At 34.1% G+C, this 20,980-nt stretch overlaps 1 protein-coding gene across 2 annotated transcripts in view; it reads right to left on the bottom strand.

Annotated features, from left to right (window-relative positions):
• The window catches only part of NFE2L2 (NFE2 like bZIP transcription factor 2), a 34,294-nt gene that overhangs the window by 12,849 nt on the left and 465 nt on the right, over positions 1–20,980 (bottom strand). The window contains exon 1 of one of the 2 annotated variants that reach the window (XM_051986147.1): positions 20,382–20,466. The exons of the other annotated variant lie outside the window; for it this stretch is intronic. The gene's annotated coding sequence lies outside the window, so the exon portion shown is untranslated. Of the gene's footprint in view, positions 1–20,381; positions 20,467–20,980 lie in introns of those variants that run through there. 2 annotated transcript variants of the gene reach the window in all.

Below are 20,980 nucleotides of genomic sequence, written 5' to 3'. Positions count from 1 at the left end.
ATTTTGAATTACCTTCTCTAACCTACATGGACTGATGCTAAGTGAGATGAGCAGAACCAGGAGATCATTATACACTTCGACAACGATATTGTATGAGGATGTATTCTGATGGAAGTGGATTTCTCTGACAAAGAGACTTAACTGAGTTTCATTGGAGAAATGATGGACAGAAACAGCTACACCCAAAGAAGGAATACTGGGAAATGAATGTGAACTATTTGCATTTTTGATTTTCTTCCCGAGTTATTTTTACCTTCTGAATCCAATTCTCCCTGTGCAACAAGAGAACTGTTCGGTTATACAAATATGTATTGTATCTAGGATATACTGCAACATATTTAACATATATAGGACTGCTTGCCATCCTGGGGGGGGGGGGAGGAAGAGGGAGGGAGGGGAAAAAACGAAACATAAGTGATTGCAAGGGATAATGTCGTGTAAAAATTATCCTGGCATGGATTCTGTCAATACAAAGTTATTATTAAATAAAATAAAATTAAAAAAAAAAAAAGAATTACCTTCTCTATATAAAGGTAACTACCAACCTATAAGTAGATTATGTATTTCCTGGTCAAATCTAATGAAAAGCTATAGTATGACTTTGGTTGTCAGCCATCCAACCAATAACACATAGCCAGCAGGTAGTTTGATGGGTCAGAGTGCTGGAAATGGAATCATTAAGATCTGAGTTCAAATCTGGCCTCTGATAATTACTGGTTGTGTGTCCCTAAGCAAGTCACTTAGCTGCTGCTTACCTCAATTTTCTCATCTTGGGCTTTTAGATGGATACAGTGGATAGTGTCAAGCCTGGAGTCAGAAAAACATCTGATCTCAGATACTTACTATGTGACCCTGAACAACTAACTTAATTAACCCTGTTTGCCTCAATATCCTCCTCTGTAAAATGAGCTGGAGAAGGAAATGACAAACTACTCTAGTATCTCTGCCAAGAAAACCCCAAATAGGGGTCACAAAGAATCAGATACTACTGAAACCACTAACAACAATATGGGGTTATAAAATAACAGCATTTACCTCACTCACAGGATTGTTGTGAGAATCAGGTGAGTTAACATACAAACAGGCTTTTTATACCTTAAAGCATCTTATAAATGTCGCTATTTACACATGCTCACAGAACCAAGCTCTCTAGGCCCTATCAGGAACATGCCAAGAACTTCTTAAGACACAGACTCTATATCAGCTCACCACTGACTGTGAGTTGCACAGATACTGACCATGATACCACAATGTCAGTGTTGCTGCCTCTCAGCAATCCTAATCACAGGCCACTGATTTGGTGAGAGTCATATGACTGAAGTTAGGAAGGTCTTTAGATCACCTAGTCTATTCTCCACACATGTGAAGTGACTTGCACAAGACTATGTCCCTCTACTGAGAATCTGTGTATCTCCACCTCTTTCACTGGGCCTCTGAGGGGCCCAGATTAACTCATTAGGACTACAAAGGAAGTCATTCTCCAATTGATAAATGGTCAAAGAATATGAACAGACAATTAGCAGACGAAGAAATTGAAACTATTTCTTGCCATATGAAAAAGATGCTCCAAGTCATTATTAATCAGAGAAATGCAAATTAGGAGGGAGAACAGTAGACAATGTGAGTTGACACTTTCCTTCCCAGATTAAAAAAAAATTAAGGAAGTAGTTTGGGCTAACGGTAAATATGCTAGACTAAGAATGCAGTAGACTCAAGGTCTAAAGTCAGCCCTGTATATAATCAAAATTAATCATGTCATAAATCATGGCAACACTAGACAGTTTATAGATACTACCAAAGCATGGTATGAAGACCTTTGTCCTAATGAAAAATATAAATTTTTTGTGGAAAGATATGAATATTTAGATAAAAGCACAAATAGATTAGTGATCTTAGAAACAAACATGGTACTTTTTTTAGATCATTAAATAAGACTATCTCATTTAGCTCTAAAATTTTATAATACAAAAGTTATTTTTCCAGTTGACCAATATCTTAATGCTGAATGGAATACCTATACCACACAAATACACAGTAATCTGGGTGCAATGCTGACAAGCAAAGAATTTTAATGTTTGTTTTTAGGATGATGAAATCCATCTATGTGAACTATCCAAACACAAAATCTTTATAGTGTGTTATCCAAGAAGATAGTGAAACCTAGAGTTCAAATTCTTTGTTGTACCAGAGTATAATAGTGGGCCATTGACTGAAGCTTTTTAATTTCTTGGTAATGACGTTGTTTATAATGGGATAAGATCAAAAGAGAATGTAGCTTTAATACTGAGGAAATCACCGATGGGTGACAAACATAAGGTATATTAGTCATTTGTTATGTTTATAGTGTGTCCACTGTACAAATTACACAACTCTGGTTTCTAATGATCTGATTCTAAGTAAAACTCTGGAAGAAAAAGAAGATAAGGAGATAAAGATTTAAAAAAAAAAAAAAAAAGCTATAATCTATCAAACCGCATTTTTTTGTCTCCCATTTTCAGTTCTCATGACCATTTTCTATTCTGTTGTCCCAATATTGATGAGATCTAATTATGAAAAGCAAACTTCTTTCTATCATTTGTGTATTTCATTAAAGACTACTAACAATTTAAAATGTTATAACTACCTCTATGTAATAATCAGATGACCACTTATCAGAAAGGAAATTAATCCATCAGCTAGGAGACCACATATTCCTGAAGCAACAGTATAGTGACTGAAAGACCCTTGTATTGGGCAGGAGAAGAGCTCAGGTTCAAGATCCATCTCTTTTACTTACAGCCTGGGCAGTCTCTGGGCCTCAGGCTCCTCATCTGTAAAAGTGAGGGAACTGAACAAAACAAGGTGGCTGTCAAATGCATCTGATAACCCTTCCAATATGGAGAAAACAAAATCTCACCTGAGTCCTAATCTATTACCTTCAAAGAGTAGTTTTTTCATCAATGGTAAATATATACATACCAATAGATAGATAGACAGACAGGCAGATATATAGATTCAGTTTTTCTTACATATGTGTGCACATATATTACTTAATAGTAATGTTCTTGAAAGGCTATGCTAAGGATGCTCAGTTTTTAAAAATATTTTTATAGTGAATTTTTTGTAAAGTAAATAACGTTTTTATAAAGCAAATAATCACCCTCACTGACTTTTCATTTTGACTTTCCTAAATTTCTCAATAGGATAATTAAATGTTCCTTTGGAGGTATGGCATATAATCTTCTTTATCAGCTTTCAGAAGTATCTCTAACACAGTTCAAGGAATATGTAGGCATGTCAAGTGGTTGATGAACTATTAGGTTTAATTAAATAAAAGTACTTGCTTATAAAGTACTAGCATCACTTCAAAATGGGTCTACAACATCATCATTCAAGTTTAAAATGAAGAGCAAAGAAAACTTCACACACAAAACCAACAACTAAACAGTATTTACTTAATCACCAAAATGTGTAACTGTTCTGGATCAGACATCTCTCTGTACTCTACTTTTACAACTTATGAACTAGCACCAAAATATATACAAAACAGCATGCAACAGAGATTCCTGCACAAAAGCTATAAAGATGAATAATATTAGTTTTAATTTTAAAGTGAAAAATCTCAAAACACAATATTCACTAAAATGAGCATAAAATATTTTCATAAAATATGGAAAACCTCACTCTTTAATACAATATCTTTTCTTAAGAGGAAGGCCAAATTAAAAAGGCTGACCCACTTAATAGCTTCTCATGGAACATGAAAAAAAGGACAAAATAATAGAAAGAGGTTTAAGTCGGACATCAGGAGATATACGAAGAGTTCTGACTCTTGTCATTATGCTACTAATTATATAGTACCAGAGAAGTTTCTTAACTGCTTTAGAATGAGAAGGTCGGAACGGGTGGGACCCTCTAAGGTGCCTTCTTCCTTATTATAGTTTCAACATATTCTTTTTAAGAACATTTCTCAGGCAGAAAATATTTAATCATTAATTTTATTTATGTGATGTGGTTCCCAATATATTGTTCCTTAAGAAATTAACTGTTATAGAAAACTTAAAAATAAAAAGAATAGATATTACTTTCTAAATCCTTGAGGGGGAAAAAAAAAAAAAGGTCACAATTTGATTAGGCCACGTTTTCTGAGGTTAACTTCCAAATCTAAATTGCTGACTCATAGAAACCTACAGGGTAATGATATAAAATACAGTTACTACAAGAATAAAATCATCACACATACTACTGTGTAAGTGATACACAGTGAGTTCACTGTGTTATTTGATTTTCTATGTATTATACTTGTATTTAATATATTAAATCTTCTTGTTTCTATCACACTCAGATAGGATTATAGGTAAGGGTTTTAGGAGAAAAGGGTATCTTCTATTTCTGGTCAACTTTCCAGCCAATACCATTACATTATTAAGAGTAATGGTGGCTCAAAAAATCAATGTATACATCAATTCTACAAATCAATAAACATTTATTAAGAATTTACAATGTGTAAGGAATGGTACTAAGTGCTGAGGATACAACAAGTAAATTGCCATTTTAATCTTGATTTTGTTTTATCAAAATTTGCAGTGTGACTCAATATAATCAATCATCTGAAGACTGAACACCCACTACTTTTCCAAATTTATGTAATTTTTGTGATATATAAAATAAAAAACTATGAAACAAACTGTATCACATATTTTAACAATCAATAGATAATAATAATGTAAAAATTGTCTACAAAATTTGATGTTTAAAGGGTTCACATTCTCAAAAAAGTTGGAAATTCCCTACCTAAACCATACTGCAGTTAGATTTCATTGAGTAACCAATGTCTGGGCCCAATAATGTAAAACTTGATGCAAATAATATCAATATTTTGCATAAAAATATAATTTATATTTTCCATCAAAAAAAGTATTACATACCTAACAACTCAAGTTCATTTACAATATGTCCTGCAGAAAACTGTTTTCTGGCCTTAAAACCTCATTTTTTTCTCTAGTGTTTTAAGAAAATAAAAATTTTTTTTACTGATACCAATTAGATTTCTGATATCAACAAAACACTATCCACATGTCCAAGGGAGCAAAGAGGACTGGAACTGGAAAATGATAATTCAAATTCTAGGCATGAGGTTCTGTCTCTCTGAGTCTCAGCATCTTCATTTATAAAATTGGCTAGAGGATCTCGAGTAAAAATACCAAATTGGAAATCACAATTTTCAGTATATTGAGTCTCTCTTTCCAAAGAGAGCAAATCTTTAACAAGGCTGAATTACATTAAATAGACAGTTCTTCTTACACTTAGTAAATGACTCCTTGAAGATAAACCAAACATATTGGGAATATTAATACTAAAAAGGCTGAATTTTCAAATAATTCTCTTCTTGAAAAGAGTTAGCCACTACAATCTTGAATCTTAATGAGTATTAATAATTAAAAATATGAATTATTTGATTATTTCTCAGTATTAATTCTTCCTAAGAGTTCACAATCCTACAATATGATCTTAGTTATAAAGGGCACATAAAAGATAAAGAGAAATATTGGGTTAAGTGGCCTTCAAAGAGAAAAACAACTTAGAAGGTTAGCACTATTCCAACGCCTGGCATATGGTAAAGACTTATCAAATGCTTACTGACTGATTAGTCAAAGGAGAACACTACCAGAATTAGGGTTTGGTTTGCAAACAATTCTCAGTACTAATTTAGTCTAAGGATTTTAAAAAAGGAGTTGGTTATTATTAGAAGTAATTTATCCTTTGACATTGAATAATAATACATTAGTAACAGAGGGATTAAGACAGACATTTCAGTAACTTAACAATACCTATCTATGGGTATGAGTATATATGTGAAAATATATACATACATACATTACACATATGCATGCTTGCATATATACTTTATGTATGTATAACACTTTGCAGTACCCAAAACACCTTCATATCTTTATAATCAATACACACACAGAGGAATTATTATATATATATATATTAGTGGGGGAAGTACATAATATATATATATATATATATATATATAAAGAACATAACAATTCCCATCTAAAGCTATATATATTAAACTTCATTCATTTCCAATTTCAAACTAAGATCCTATTTTGTTATGATGGGAGGAAGGAAAGAGGGAGATATTTAATGTCCACTTTTCTAATTTATCAGTTAAAACAGTGTCCGGCCACTTAGAATGGAAAATGAAAAATATGTAACTGAAATAGATTAAAAGTTCATCTCTCTAGTCTTATTATATCTCAATAAATTAATAGTTTCAGATTTCAACCCTAGAAGGAATAGTGGAATTAATTTACTTTAAACATCTCGTTTTTATAAATGAGCTCTGAGGCAAAAGATCTAAGAATGGAAGATTACATGCTCAGCAAAAAAAAAAGAAAGAAAAATATCTAAGTCCAGGGGTTACAAGAATCACAAAACCCCACAAGATTTAGAACTTTTTCTCCTAGGAGAATAAATAGTGTTGCAGAAATGGCATAGGATTAGGAATCAGGAAACTTGAGCTGGTCTCATTATTCTGCTACTAACTAGCATTGGAAATTGAGACAAGTTACTTCCAACTCTAAATGCCTCAGTTTCTTCACCTGAAAACGGGGTTAATAATACTTGTCTTATCTTACTTCACAGAGTTGTTTTGAAAGCCAAAAAAGATGTTATGTAAAAGTATTTTATGTTAAAAGCATGCTATGCTAAATATAATACATAAGATAACACTGAATCTTCCTTATATTCATACATGTGAAATGAATTCCCAAGAAGCATCTAACTTCTAGGCTTTTGGTTCTACCTCTATATAAAAAAGGAGGTCTAATAATAATATTTATTGACCAGAACCCACATAAATGATATCAATAAAATGGCACTGATTCTTAAATTTTTCTTTTAACACTGAAACATCCCTGGAGGACTCAAATCTAACTGGAAAAGTGTAAAATAGTTGTTTAAAGCCCTGAATTCTGTTCACTAGGAGACAGTTTGACCTGAATAAAAGTATTGATGATATATTCATCAAACATGCAGATGACACATAGCTAACACATGAAAGTCAGTATCCAAAATGATCATGGCAAACAATGGCATTGTTCTAAATTTAATAAGGTAAAATTCAATAGAGATAAAAGTAAAGTTTTGTACTTATGTAAAAATAAAATTTCATAATTACAATATGAGGAAGGCATGGCTAGACAACAGCTGTTCTGAAGAAGATAGAGGAGGAAGCTAGGAAACAACAAATTCAATGAGTCAGTAATGTGAATTGTAGTAGACCAAAAAAAGTTATAATGGAAAAAAAGCTAATGCAATCTTGATTTTAACTTTCAGGAATAGGCCCACTCTCATCTAGTAACCTTATAACATGTTTCAAAAGGACATTAATGAATTGTAAAGTTCCAGAGAAAACAGTGATGGTGGAGAGCTTTGAATTCAGGTTATGTGAATGTAGTTGAAGGAGCCAAGCTCAGTCTAGATCGGGGAAGATAGGGAGAAGGAAGGACATAGCAGCTACCTTCAGGTATTTGAAAGTTTGTCATGTGTAGGAGGGATATGATTTGTTCTGTTTGGTTGCAAGGAACAGAATCAGGAGAGATGGATAGAAGTTTCAAAAGAGAGGTAGTAGTTTTTCCCTACTTGAAGTCTTCAAGTAGAGGCTGGATGGTTACTTTGTCAGACATATTATGTTGTGTGTATGGAGTAGCTAGCTACTGAAGGCACTTCCAGTCCTCAAATTATGTGATATTAAATTTAAGGAGAAAGATCATAGGGGAAGAGGAAAGAGTTGAAGACTAGCTAACTTAACAGAAGCTATAATTTAGCACGAGTCAGCAGTGATCTCCCTTACTGTACTTGCCTCTGGTCTTCCCTCTTATCTTTCATACCAATCTCTAACTAAAGAACACATATACATAAAATGCTCTTTTATAAAATAACCTTAGGAAGCATCTCTTCACTTAAAAGGAACTTAGAATAAGAATCTCAGAGGTTCACAGAATAGATGCTTTTGGTCACCAAGACTTTTTTCTTTACCTCTACTGACACTTTTAATGTATTTTTATGGAATATTTTTATAAGTAAAAGAAACTTCAGTCTCACTTCTAGGACACAGATGTACTTCCACCACTAATAGAGAACCTGAACACCCACTTAACTGTTCAAGGTTTTGTTATTATTTTTATTTTTTAAAGTATGTAGAATGAAAGGCCAAATAAGGTGAACCACCAAAGGTCAGTAAGATTTCTAGGTTAAGGACTTCAATTTATGAAAATTCCAGATCCTCAACTGAGACTTGAAAAAGATAATGAGGAGGTTTTGTAATACAAAACCTATAAATACCATTCAGTTCCAAAAGTTTGATCTTACAAGTCATGTTTCTGGTAAAACTACAAGAAAGAAATTGTTTAGAAGGCTATTTTCTTTTACTTTTCCCCCTTTTGAGATCACTACTACAAACTGAACATCCAAGGTAATATACACTAGAAAATTTTTCAAGGGAAAAAATCTTAAGGAGGAAAGACCAATAATAAAATAAAAGCAGGTGACTCTAAGTCTATGCCACAACTGAAAGTAGTTTTTCTCACCTATTAGAACCACAGAGATTTCAAAACAACATTGGATTGCAGAGCAGGCCTATCAGAAGCAGAATGCCTCTTTAAATGTAAGCTTTTATTTACTTCCAATTTTAAGTTATTGTGACAGATGAAATCTGGCAATACCACTTCATGCCTAAACTATGACAACTACTTTTTAATTAGTTTTCCTGTCTCCTGCCTTTTTTTTATCTTGATACCATCCTTCACACCACCACCTGATTACATTCTAGGTAAGGAATTTAGTCACAGAAGGCCCAGCCAATATGAGCTAACTGCCATGTCCAAACACTCAGAGCTTTCCTACCATTGTTCACATTTGTTCCTTCTACTGGAATGCTAATCTTCACTTATCAAAATCTTATCCATATTTGAAAACCCAAATCAAATAGCATCTCCTCCAAAATGCCTTTCCTGATCCCCAAATCAACCTTCCTTTCCCTACATTCTTAGCAATGCTGCTTACATGGCATTTGTTACAATTACTATTTATGTTTATATATTAAATTTTATAAACATTTTCTTCCCAATAATTCTGAGAGTTAAATAGGATGAGTAATACCTGCTTTGTTAAGATGAGAAAACTAAAGATTAGGAATTTTAAATGATATGTCCACGTGTGTCAATGCTAATAAATGTTAGAGACAAGATTCAGAGATTTATCACTGAAAGGAATATCACTTAGTCTACCACCATTTACAGATAAGGAAACTGAGGCCCAGATATGTTAAATGACTGTCCCAAGTCACACATGTAACTAATAGCAAAATTGAGATGTGAACCCTGGTCTTTTGATTTTGAAATCTTTACATTGTACCAGGATGTTCACCCAGTTTTCCTACCTCAGATAGAAAACCGCTGTCTACCCAGACAAGGACAGAAATGCAATGTACTCCTCCCCAAAACTCTTCTCTTTCTTTATCTCTAAAATATAACTTTCTTGTCCCTTTCTCCAAATAAATTCAAATTCTGAAACTATGTGCTTACATTCTCTTTAGTCCTATTGGTTGACATTTTAACAAACTGTGTGTGTGCATGCAACACATAATCTGGGAATGCAGAAGAGCTGGGATAGGAGATGGAATGTCATGTATGAGAGAAAAAAGACCAGTTAGTTAGACCAAAATGTAAGAAGCTGAATAATTTACAATGATGCTACAAATATTGATTATTTTATATTGTATTAGTTGTATTGTAATTAAAAACTACTGCTACATTCTTGCTACAAATTCCACTTGATCAAAATGAGAGATGGAGAGGACACGATATAACTTTATTCACGTCTGAATAAAAATATTCAAATTTTAATATTTTATATCACTACTCTAATAATATTGATTAAATATTGATAAAGAATGCTTTAATGAAGTCTTTATTTTGGAAAATGGCTTGTGCAGTATACATATTACTTGTTCACCTGATGCTTCTAAAAATGGCACCTTATTAATGGAATGTTTATTTTCTTCTTATTTTATTATCTGAAAGCAGCTGGATGTCCCAGTAGACAGAGTACTGGTCTTAAAAATTAGGAAGAACTACATTCATATCCAGGTTCAAACATTCATTAGTTGTGTGACTCTGAGCAACCTTTGTAACCTTTGCCAGTCTCAGATTTCTCATCTGTAAAATGGGGATAATACCATTTATCTGACAGAGTTGTTGTAAAGATTAAATAAAATAATACATCTAGAGGACTGTACAAATCTTAAAGTGTTAGAATAAATACTAGCTAGTATTATAAATATCATCAACTATTTTCTCTTTTGTCCATTAGGCTTTGGGGTGGAGTGGAGAAGATCCAGATCTGTAATATAATGATATTAGGAATTACTAGTTAGGAAACTTCTTTTACTGATGCATGTCAGCCAATTGTTCTGCACCTTAAGAGTCTTAAAATTCTGAGCACAGAGAAGTTAAAGGATTTACCCAGGATCACAAGGCCAGTATCTGTCAGAAGGCAGAACCTGAACTCAGATGCTCTTGACTCTCCAGCCCTCCACTACCTGGCTATTTTACAAGTGCCTTTTCCATTTATTCTGACAGTGTTACCAATATATTATGATGTATAATTTCTGATAATTTTTTTTCTTTTGCATTCATTATGATTTCTCCTAATTTCCGATTTTGTTTTTTCTTCCTAAGTACAACTGCCAATTTTATAAGTTTTGTTCTTTAAAATAAAAAAAGTTTGTTTAGTTGAGGTCATAGTTTTAAAGCTGAAAAACTTTAGGGGTCCATCTAATCCAACTATGTCATTTTCTTCACTTCCCTGTAGCATAGAGAGGCTACTGGGTCCCTACCTGGGACTGGAGATGAGAATGCAGGTTTTCCTAATTCCAAATCCAGTATCCTATTCACTACACATCATATTGGGCCTTGTTTGGCATTTCAATTTTTCTTTTGTTATCTTATTGAAATTGACTTAGTTAATGATTTAAATTTCTGCTTTTGTTGGGACCCTACCCTAAAATATTAATATGTTGTATTTATAGTTAATCTTAAATGTAAATTTTTTTCTATAACTTGATTTTTAACCTTACTAAAGTTATTTTTAATCACCATTTAGGCCTGCATTTTTTAAAAATCATATTTCCGATTATATTGCATCATAATCCACAAAAGTTATTTTTTAAATTTCTGCATTTCTTAGATTATCTGTAACTTCTCTAAAGTATAGAATAAGATCACTGATCATTCTGCAAAAAAAGATGGAAGGAAGGAAGAAAAACACAAAACCAATTGTTGACAAAATTATTTCCATTTATATTTTCTTTAGTGATTATTCACAGCAGCACTCTTATCTACCTTTCATAATTATTCCCATTTGCTGGTCATTTCTTAAAGGAATCAAAGTCCCTATTATACCAGAGTTCAAATCCACAAAGATCTCAAGGATTTGTTAAATAAATCTCCTTCCTATTTCCATCTCCATTCCAACTCACAGGATTCACCTAAAAACCCCTGGTAGAAGTACAAATAAGTCTTTGGGGAGAGAAGAAGGAAAGAAGAAAAACCTATTCAAATAGCTTAAGTATCTCACCAAAAGGTATAAGAACATGTGAAAATAAAATAAATTCTTAATGATATTTCCAAAAGTATACAGAAGGTGAAGACAGAGCTTCCTCACCAGTTCTCTGTAACAGTGAAATCTTGGGCCTAGTTCCTATATCTATTCTTTTAAAGCTGCAGATGTGTGATCTGGGGTGGGAAAGACTAGCTGGTAGTTACCATATCAAATCAAAGAATCCTACAATAATAAATGATGATGATAATGGGGTGAAGGGGAATTAGTGCTCACTATTGCTGTTACTTCTACCCATTTCTCTCCTGACTACTAAGACTTCTGGATACATGATAGCTGAAAGTTTCCCAAAAAGAGGTCCTAGAAACCATGCCTTCAATTCAATTCAATAAACATTTATTAAACACCTATTATGCTAAAACTCTGAGGTCCTAAGAAAAGATTAGCTTCCCTGCTCTCAAGGAACTTATGTTCTATCTACTGTAGATAAATATGTAGATATTTGACTGACACTACTTCCTAACAAGTTCCTCCCACTGCCTACCTTTATAAAGAAAAGAAATTTGCTCACTCCATTTCAATTGGTTGCTTTGCCTGGTTTCAATTCTATGGAAAAAGATACCCCCTTTGGTCTCTATCTCACCTTCTAGTTTCTTTTATATGTCATCTTCCACTCATTAGATTGTTAAGCTCCTTGTGGGCAGGAACTGTCTTTTTATTAATTGTATCACCAGCACCTAGGACATTGCCACTTAGCAGGCATTTATGTTTATTGGATTGGATAAACATATAATATATGCAAAGTAATCGAGAAGGGAGACTCTGCCTTCCTTCTCTGATCATATCAACTTGAAGGCATTCTTCTCTCAGGCTTAGAACGAACAATACCCTGTGCAACATTCATCTTATTATGACAGTTTAACACCCAGTCTTATGTCATGAAGAGATTACACAATGTATTTGCTAAAGGAACTACTTATTTACAACCAAATGTTGAGAGTTTGGAAGGATCATTAGATCCAAGCTAGTTTAATCCTCATTTTGCAGATTAAAAAAAAAAAAAAAAAAAAACAAATAAATCTAGCAGAGACACCTAAATAGATCTAGCAAAGTCACACTATTAGTTTAGTGATATATCAGTGACTTCTAAAGATAAGCTTAATTTTTACCTCATGACTTTAGAGAATACTTGGATCCTAACATTCAAAAATTACATTTTCAATTATCCTTAATCAAGAGTCACATAACTACAGTATTCTCTCTAGGACATACTTTTTCATCTAGGGAATATATAGTCCAGATATTGCCACAATTCAGAAAAAAAAAAAAGGTGAATTATGTATTCTATCATATTCTTATTTAAGTAGGAATGACAGAAGCCAAAAAACGAAAACCATTAAGATGTGGAAATCCCTCAAATTCTAGAGAAGGATTCTCAATTGTTTTTAGATGCAAATTATAATTTGGGTTGACTTTTCTCCTCTATCCAATGTCTACAAGTATGTAGTGATTTAAAGGGAGGAAGATGCTCCATAGCTATTCTAGACCAAGAATTTGAGATGTCTCCACCTGCATTTCTTCCTATTCCCAGATGTGGGGAATTTTTTCTGGCTCTACCTTTCACTGGGGCTACTAGGAAGTAAATCTCTGTACCTCCAATAGTAAAAACTTCAAATTTGTAAATTTTGAGTACTGAGGGTTTCACGTAAATAAGTCTAAAAACAAAAACTGGAGATTTTAAAGAGATGTGAACTGCAACTGCTATTGAACAGATATCTGGTCTAAGTGATGTCCAATTGTGATTCTCCACTAAGGATTCTATGCCCTAAGCATGTAGACACCACTCCAAGAGCTTATTCTATTAGGAAAAATGATATTTACAAAGTAGCTAAAATATGACATGTACAAAGTAATGAGAAAGGGGTCATGTAACAACTATGGAAATAAGTATATGTCTGACTTAGCAACTAGCACTTTGCCTGAGCTTTAAAAGGGAAAGATACAGATTCTAAGAAGTGGAAATGAGAAGTAAATTCTATACACACAGGAGCAATCTTTGTGAAAATTTAAGAGATTGCATGTCTCATAGGACAAGCAGCAAGTAGGTCAATCTGGTGAAGTCTCTGGAACTTTTTGACTAAGAAAATGACTAGTTTGATGCTTGTTTTAGGAGTATCATTTTGGCAGCTTTATGGAGAAGGGAGAACTTTGAGGCAAAAAGAGCAATTAGGAGGATACTGAAATAGTCCAGGCAAGAGGTAATGACAGAGGAATAGCCAAGGACACGATACTTTTAAAATATTGTGGAAGTAGAACCAAGGAGAAACTGTTTGGATGGATGGGAGGGAAAAGAAAAGATGAGAATAACTCCTAAGTGATGAATTTAGGTGAACAGAAAAGTGATGATACCCTCAAAAGAAAAAAGTAAGTCAAAAAGAAAGAAGAGTTCAGAAAATGAATTATTTTGATTATGCTGAGTTTGAGAAATCTATAGAATATTCAGTTCAAGATGTTCAGTCAATAATTGGTGATTCTGTCCTGCAACTCAGGAGAAAGACTACAGTTGGATAAAAATCTGGGATTTATTTGTGTAGAGGTTAAGTTTCATGAACCCATGGAAACTGATGAGATTGACAATAGAGTAAATTCTTTATCTAAGAGAGAAGAAGAAAGCCCAGAGCAGAATGCGGAGGGATGCCAATGAATATCCAGCAAAGGGGAAGGGCAGAAAGATAAGAAAAAAATCAAGAGAAATCAATGTCTTGAAAACTTGGTGAAGAAAAAAGAATAGAAGGTGATCAATAGTATCAAATGCTATAAAAAGGCCAGAAAAGACAAGGATTATTTTTAAAAAGCTGCAGATTTGGCAATTAGAGTTCATTTGCTGTGTTCACTTTCAAAGACCATCTAGATATTCTGTAAATCAATATAGCAAAGCAAGAACTACCTTAGCTATAGGATGATCTAGGCAGTTTGGTAGAGGGTCCCACAAGCCTAAAGAGAAAGACCTTGGAAACAAAGAAGAAAGGCAAGCCAGCTGTTTCTTTCTTTTTTTTTTTTTTCTTGGTTAATTTCTTGAAATACTTTAATCTTATGTCATTAAAAAAGTACTTACCTCTGCCTCTTAGAACCCTTTGTTTCTTCCAAGATTCAATGTCTTCCCCATCCTACTATTGTTAGTATTTCACTCCTTTCCTCAAATTATTTTGTATTTGCTTTTCAATGAATCAATTAAACACTTATTAAGTTCCTACTATGTGCCAGCACATAAGTGCTTTTATATCTATATGTTATATTTTATTCAGCAGAATAAGAGTAGAGGCAAATTTTTTTTAATCATTAATATTACTTTTGCCAGGTCTTATGCATAGTAGGCAATTAATAAATTTTGAATTCAAATTTTAAAAGGTGAACTGTATATCCAATATAAAGATAAATTAATCACCATATCCATATCATTTCTCCCTTCACAAATTCTCTGAATTTATATTTTTAGACAAAAACATGAATTTGGGTATGTTCCTGTTGGGAAGTAAAGGATTCCTATCTGAAAAACATGATTAAAATTCCAATTTCTCCTAATGTTACTCTATTTTAGATTCCTTAATTTTTAAAAACACCTACTTTACTCAGTAGTAGTATATTTATTTTCCAGCCAAAGGGTGATTTTAAAAAACAACTCAGTATTAGGAAAAATGTACTAAAAACCAACATCAAATTACTGAAGGCTAACTAAAATTACAAAATACAACTTCCTAAGGAAAAATATTTTAACAGTTGCTTCTATTGAACACTCATTTACATACATCTAAAAGGAAGTGGAAATATTAAATATGCAGTCAAGGAACAATTGTATACACCATTTTGGTTATACAGTACAAACTCTGAACCAGCTTAGGTATAAAGGGTGGGGAGCCTGTGAGAGATGCGAGATACAAAGAACATGCCCACTCCCTAATCTATTAGCTGTGTTGCAATAATTTACTATTATGTAAGCTAATTTTTTAAAAGATAGGCCTAATCCCATACCTCAAAAGTCTATACAGTGAAGCCATTCCACAAAATCAGTATTCAGCAAACAATTATGATATGCAGGCCTTGTCATTAGTTCCCTTATATAATACAGAAACCCTTAAATACAAAATACTATTTCAATTGTCAAGCAGGTTTGACAAAATAGGTTATGCCAAAATAGTCACCTAGACAGGCTCAGAAAGGCTGGATGACTTACCCAAAATCATACAATTGGTGTCAAGGGTAGAGCTGCAATGAGAATAGGATTTCCTGGCGCCTTGCCTTTTCTACTAGGTTCCAACACTACTTCTCAGATGGAAAGAAACTGGGGGCCATTATGAAATCCTTTCCAAATATTCTGTACTAACTTTCTCTGAGTTGGCCCCAAGTATCTCAACCTCTCGGGTACTATCAATGTAAACTCCATATCTCAAATGAATAAAAGAACCTTTTCCTAACTCAAATGAAGAAAAGGACTTTGATGACACAGATGTAACTCAAATCTCTGGGAAGAGTTCATGAATCATTATTTATTGAATTTCAGAAATGTCATTTTAAAAAAAAATGTAAAAAAGTGCCTGGTGTCAGTCAACTGTCCACAAATAAAACACATCACTTAAAATGACAGGATGAAAGCTACCTAATCAAGGGTTTAGATCTACCTTCAACAAATATTCATTATACAATAGGTACTGCATGGGACAGAAGGAATGAGAATAGCTTAATAAGTTTATAATCAAGCTTGGGAAATAAAGGATAAATACACAAATACACAAATAAATGATGACATAAACACATGAAAAATGGTCAAATATGACACAGCTAGCTATCAAATGAGTAACAAAGTATCAAGAATGAAGAGAGAAATAACTATGAATTAGGCAGAGCAAGTATTTCTCCCATCTAGTTGAATGATTTTCCCTTATCTGAACTTAAAAAAAGAAAAAAAAAAAAAAAAGGCTAAACAGCAATGTGTTACTGATATCACAGTCCAAAAGTCATAGTTTGTAAGCTTATGAGAGAAAAAAAAAAAAGCTAAGTATTTACAGACTTTTAAAAAATCCTTTAGATTGTGCTGATATGCTAAAGTATAATGGTTTTCAAGAGTCACTTATTAACATAACCAACAAAAGATGGACTTGACTCCTAAATCCATTTTATGTTTAGCCTTTGTATTTATTAGTACCAGATCAAAAGCAAACCATAAGAGGAATTAATTCAAAAGTTAGTAGTCCTCTTCATACATCTAGGTTCTGCCACAGAGTAAAAAAATGTCTTCTATGAGAATTTGTTACTCCATTCTCAGACTTAATTCTAATATTTAAAGTATGCTTATTATGTCAGTTGCTCTTAAATAGAAAAATGCTCTGAAATGAGGATGAATTAATTCAATAAGCTTTTTATAAGTTTTTTTGCTCATGTTGAGAGTCATATAAATTTTAAAATACAAATGATATATTTCTGAGAACACTTCCATTGTTTCCCCCTGCTTTAAAAAAAAATTAAAAACATATCAGATCAATTATTCAGCATCTGATAAAATCTATAACATTTTCTTTTATATTAGTTGTTTAAGTATTTCTATAACCTGCTTGAACTAAACACAAATTTTCGAAATCTGCTGACTAGACATATCCATTTAGTTCAATTAAGTAACGAAATCCAACAATTGCATTAACAACTTAGAATACTACAATTTTTCATTGAAAACAAAAGAAGATATTTTATTTTGAATGTGACACTCCTAAAGACAATGTAAACTTTGAGGCAGCTAGGAGGCGCAGCAGACAGAGCTACAGCCCTGAAGTCAGGAGAGACCCAGACTAGTGACACTTACTAGCTGTGTAACCCTGGACAAATCACTTAACCCCAGATTGCTTAGGCAAAAAAAAAAAAAAAAGATAAAAACTCCAGCAACTTAATTAATCTGAAGACTTCTTAAACTTTGTTTTCTTTAGTTCAAAGTTCAAAAGTACTAAACAGGCAATTTTATTTATGCCAATTAATTTCCCCCTATGATTGATATTCAACTCAAATTCAGTCATCAATACACACACACACAGACATTACAGTATAAATATATTAGAGACTAGAAAATAGTAAAAAATAAAAAACCCTAAAACCATTAACTTCTTCAGTTTTCCTCAGTTTACCTACTTTTTATGAAAATGTGCTATTTCCCTTTCAAATAAAATTTTAATACAAAAGCAGCTTTTTTTCTTGGTACCCAAAAGTGTGAATAAAGGCAATGTTAAGAGAGTCCAGAACAAAGAAAAAAAATGAAAAAAAAAACCAAAAACCCTGAGATTTTCCCCAAATCTCGTGGGTTTCATTCGGCATTAGCAAAAGAAATGCCTTTTGCTCTTCTATAATGTCCATACTGAAGGTCTGTCCATAAATTATCTTGAAAGAAATAGAGTAATATTAAGGAAAATATAATTAGTCTCGATTTAACCTTATTATTCAGAGAATGAAAGCTTGTCCTTACTGTCAAAGAAAATTCAAATTTATCAGGCATAACACACAAAAAAAGCAGTTATTTTTTGCTATGAAAATACTAAGGGGGAGAGGGATGTTGTATACATCCTCTTACATGGTATTTTCAAAATATCTCAATAAGCTTCATATAACTAAAATGTCAAGTTGCTCTATCAAGAGATGCCTGATTTTTCCTCTATTCTTTTTATACTTGACACTTTTATCACTGCAGTGAAAAAGTAACTTCATCTCTCATTTGTAGCACAGCGTACAAGAAAATAAATGTAAAGTTTCTTTGAGGAGTGAGGAGAACTTCAAGTAATACTTAACTGCTCTCCTTTTTCTCTTATGTAAAGATGGCGACATTATCTTCCAGTACAGTATCATAAGGGAAACAGGGAAGGGAAAGGAATAAGATGAGAAGGGAATAATAATCTTTTATGTGTGAGGTATTTAAGCACTTTTTACAAATATTATCTCACTTGATCTTAATAAATTAATAGATTTTAAAGAAGAGGCTTCAGAAGGCTAAGAACCTACTTTTTATTCCTTTAACAATATCTAGCAAAGATTACAAAAATCGTTGTCTTTATTTTTTTTTTTTACTATCAGCCTCCTTTTATTTTTTTTACTGACTTTCAAACTGATTCCTTAGTAATAAAATTTTGCCATTTTATTATAATTCCATTCCCCATATTTTGTTTTCTCAAGCATGAATGTTAGGATTCATTTGAATATTATCTTCCAAAACATTTTCCATCTCCAAAAATGAATCTTGAATAGTATGCTGTATATTTTCAAAGCAGCATTTAGAGTCTCAGTTTTGAATCCAACAGTACATTTATCTTTATAAAGTAACCTAATAAAGCACAAAATCAAAATCATTCTTAGGGATGGTCCAAGACTATACAATTTCATAAATGCCCTGATTGGGTGAAAAATGAACTCTTTAGTGGTACCAAGTACAGATAACAGTTTTCAAACAAGAAGGCATTCCAAAACCTAATGATCAAAATCAAATTAAAAATTTCCATGAAACAATCTTTTTTAAAATTTAAATAAAACAGAAAATTTTAATAACCTATTTACTTTTGTGTCAGATTTTTAAAATGCACTATGATTTGTAATAAAAAAGGAACTTACTTCCAAATCCTTCCAACTCAGATTATAGAACTTGCTAGCAAAAGATCATTATGAAACAAGTATCCCATCATCTGTCCTTACATAAAAAAGCAGCATGAAAAGAAATAGAGAAATTTTATAACGGAGTAAGGAAGGAAGGGAGACTGGGAGGAAAGCCTAGAAAACCTAGAAAAGTCGTTTTAAGTAAAATATTTAATATTCAAGCATAAACCTCATTTTAAACAAAACAAAAACCCTCACCAAATTCTATTCTACACTTGCATACTTTGCCCATCGCTGCAAAAAATAAAAAAATAAAAAAAATTGAACATATTCTGCCTTACACATTTTAGAATTACAATCCGAAAAACCAAATCCAAAGACAAAGCAGCCCTGGGGAAAATAACAATTGCGCAACAGATCAACAGCTCTAACTTGTCCCTGGCCTTCAGCATTGTAAAGGCTGGCACGCTATAAAGCAGAAAGGGGCCAATCTAGGGCAGCTGTGAGCAACAACATATAACTTTCACTGAAGCTAGAAAAATGCATTCACATCAGTTCCACCAAGGCAAAAAAGCAGCACAAATTTAGAAATAATGGACCTAGGGGTCTGGGTTGTTTGGATGCCCGTGACTTGAAGAATAGACATTTCCAAAATTCCAAGTTTTGTAATAAAGGGAGGAAGGGGGAGGGAGGAGTAGGAGGCAAGGTAAACTGAACTGAGAATTCTTAATTTTCTTCCCGAAGATAGGCAGCAAATGGCTCTTGGGAACTTCATCCGATGCAGAATCCAAGCTGTGCTCTCTTCTACCATGGTCCGCGCCTGGGGTACCACTGTCAGCTAGGGACACATTAAGTTTTTTGACGGCTTCATACTGTCGCTGAGGGCGATTTAGGTCACTTTAGAAGCCCGTAGCTAACGAGTCTTTAAAACATTTGTTTTTCTCTGTAACCTAGAAATTACTAGTGGGAAGTGTGAGCATGAGAAAAAACAACCCTTTCCCTCCCTTGCCCCCATGATGCAGTAATTGGGGGAGTGGGCTACAGAAGATGAATCTCCAGAGAAGCCTAGGCTTCCATCCCAGACAAGCGCCCCGCAACAGGGAGGCTCGTCCACTCCTCGCAGACCCCCGGGGTCCAAGTCCAGCCCATACCTCATCCTCCCCCTGGCGACTAAGCACGCAGGCTTCAAGGCCAGGGAGAGCTGCTCAGGAATGGACGAGTGAAGGGATGAAAGAAGCCCGAGCAGGCCCGGCAGGCGCCCAGGGAGCTTCTCCTCCCTTGACAACCAGACCCAAGGGAGCAGCGTAGGGGCGGGGCGGCGCAGGCTTCACCCCACCCCCTCCCTCGGGGCAGATGGAAAGGATCAGAGACGCCTCCTCACCCCACACCCGCACCCGCGCAGCCGCAGTGCGGCGACCTGGGAGGAGGGGCAGCCGGAAGAGGTCGCGGGGGAGGGAACAGCTGTTGCCCCCCTCACCTCCCCCTCCCACCCAGAGCTGGGAATCCCCGCCCCCTCCCACACGTCTCCTTCCCTCCTCCCAAAGGAAAGACGAGTTGGCGCGCTGGGGCTAGTTACACGCGCGTGACGAAGTGAGGCGGGGGGGGGGGGCGGGGGAGGGAAGCTGCCCCCCCTCTCCTGCCCTGCATCCACTGCATCCCCGGGACTTCCCATCTTCGTCCCCCAAGGGCGCCATCCTTCACCCCTCCCCCTCCATTCTCCCCTAAGAATGAGGGGGGAGAGGGGATGAGT

Source organism: Antechinus flavipes, chromosome 3, assembly GCF_016432865.1.
Source record: "Antechinus flavipes isolate AdamAnt ecotype Samford, QLD, Australia chromosome 3, AdamAnt_v2, whole genome shotgun sequence".
Taxonomy (NCBI): Eukaryota; Metazoa; Chordata; class Mammalia; order Dasyuromorphia; family Dasyuridae; genus Antechinus; species Antechinus flavipes.
The sequence above is the reverse complement of the archived record's forward strand: the minus strand, read 5'-3'. Positions and strand labels throughout refer to the sequence as shown.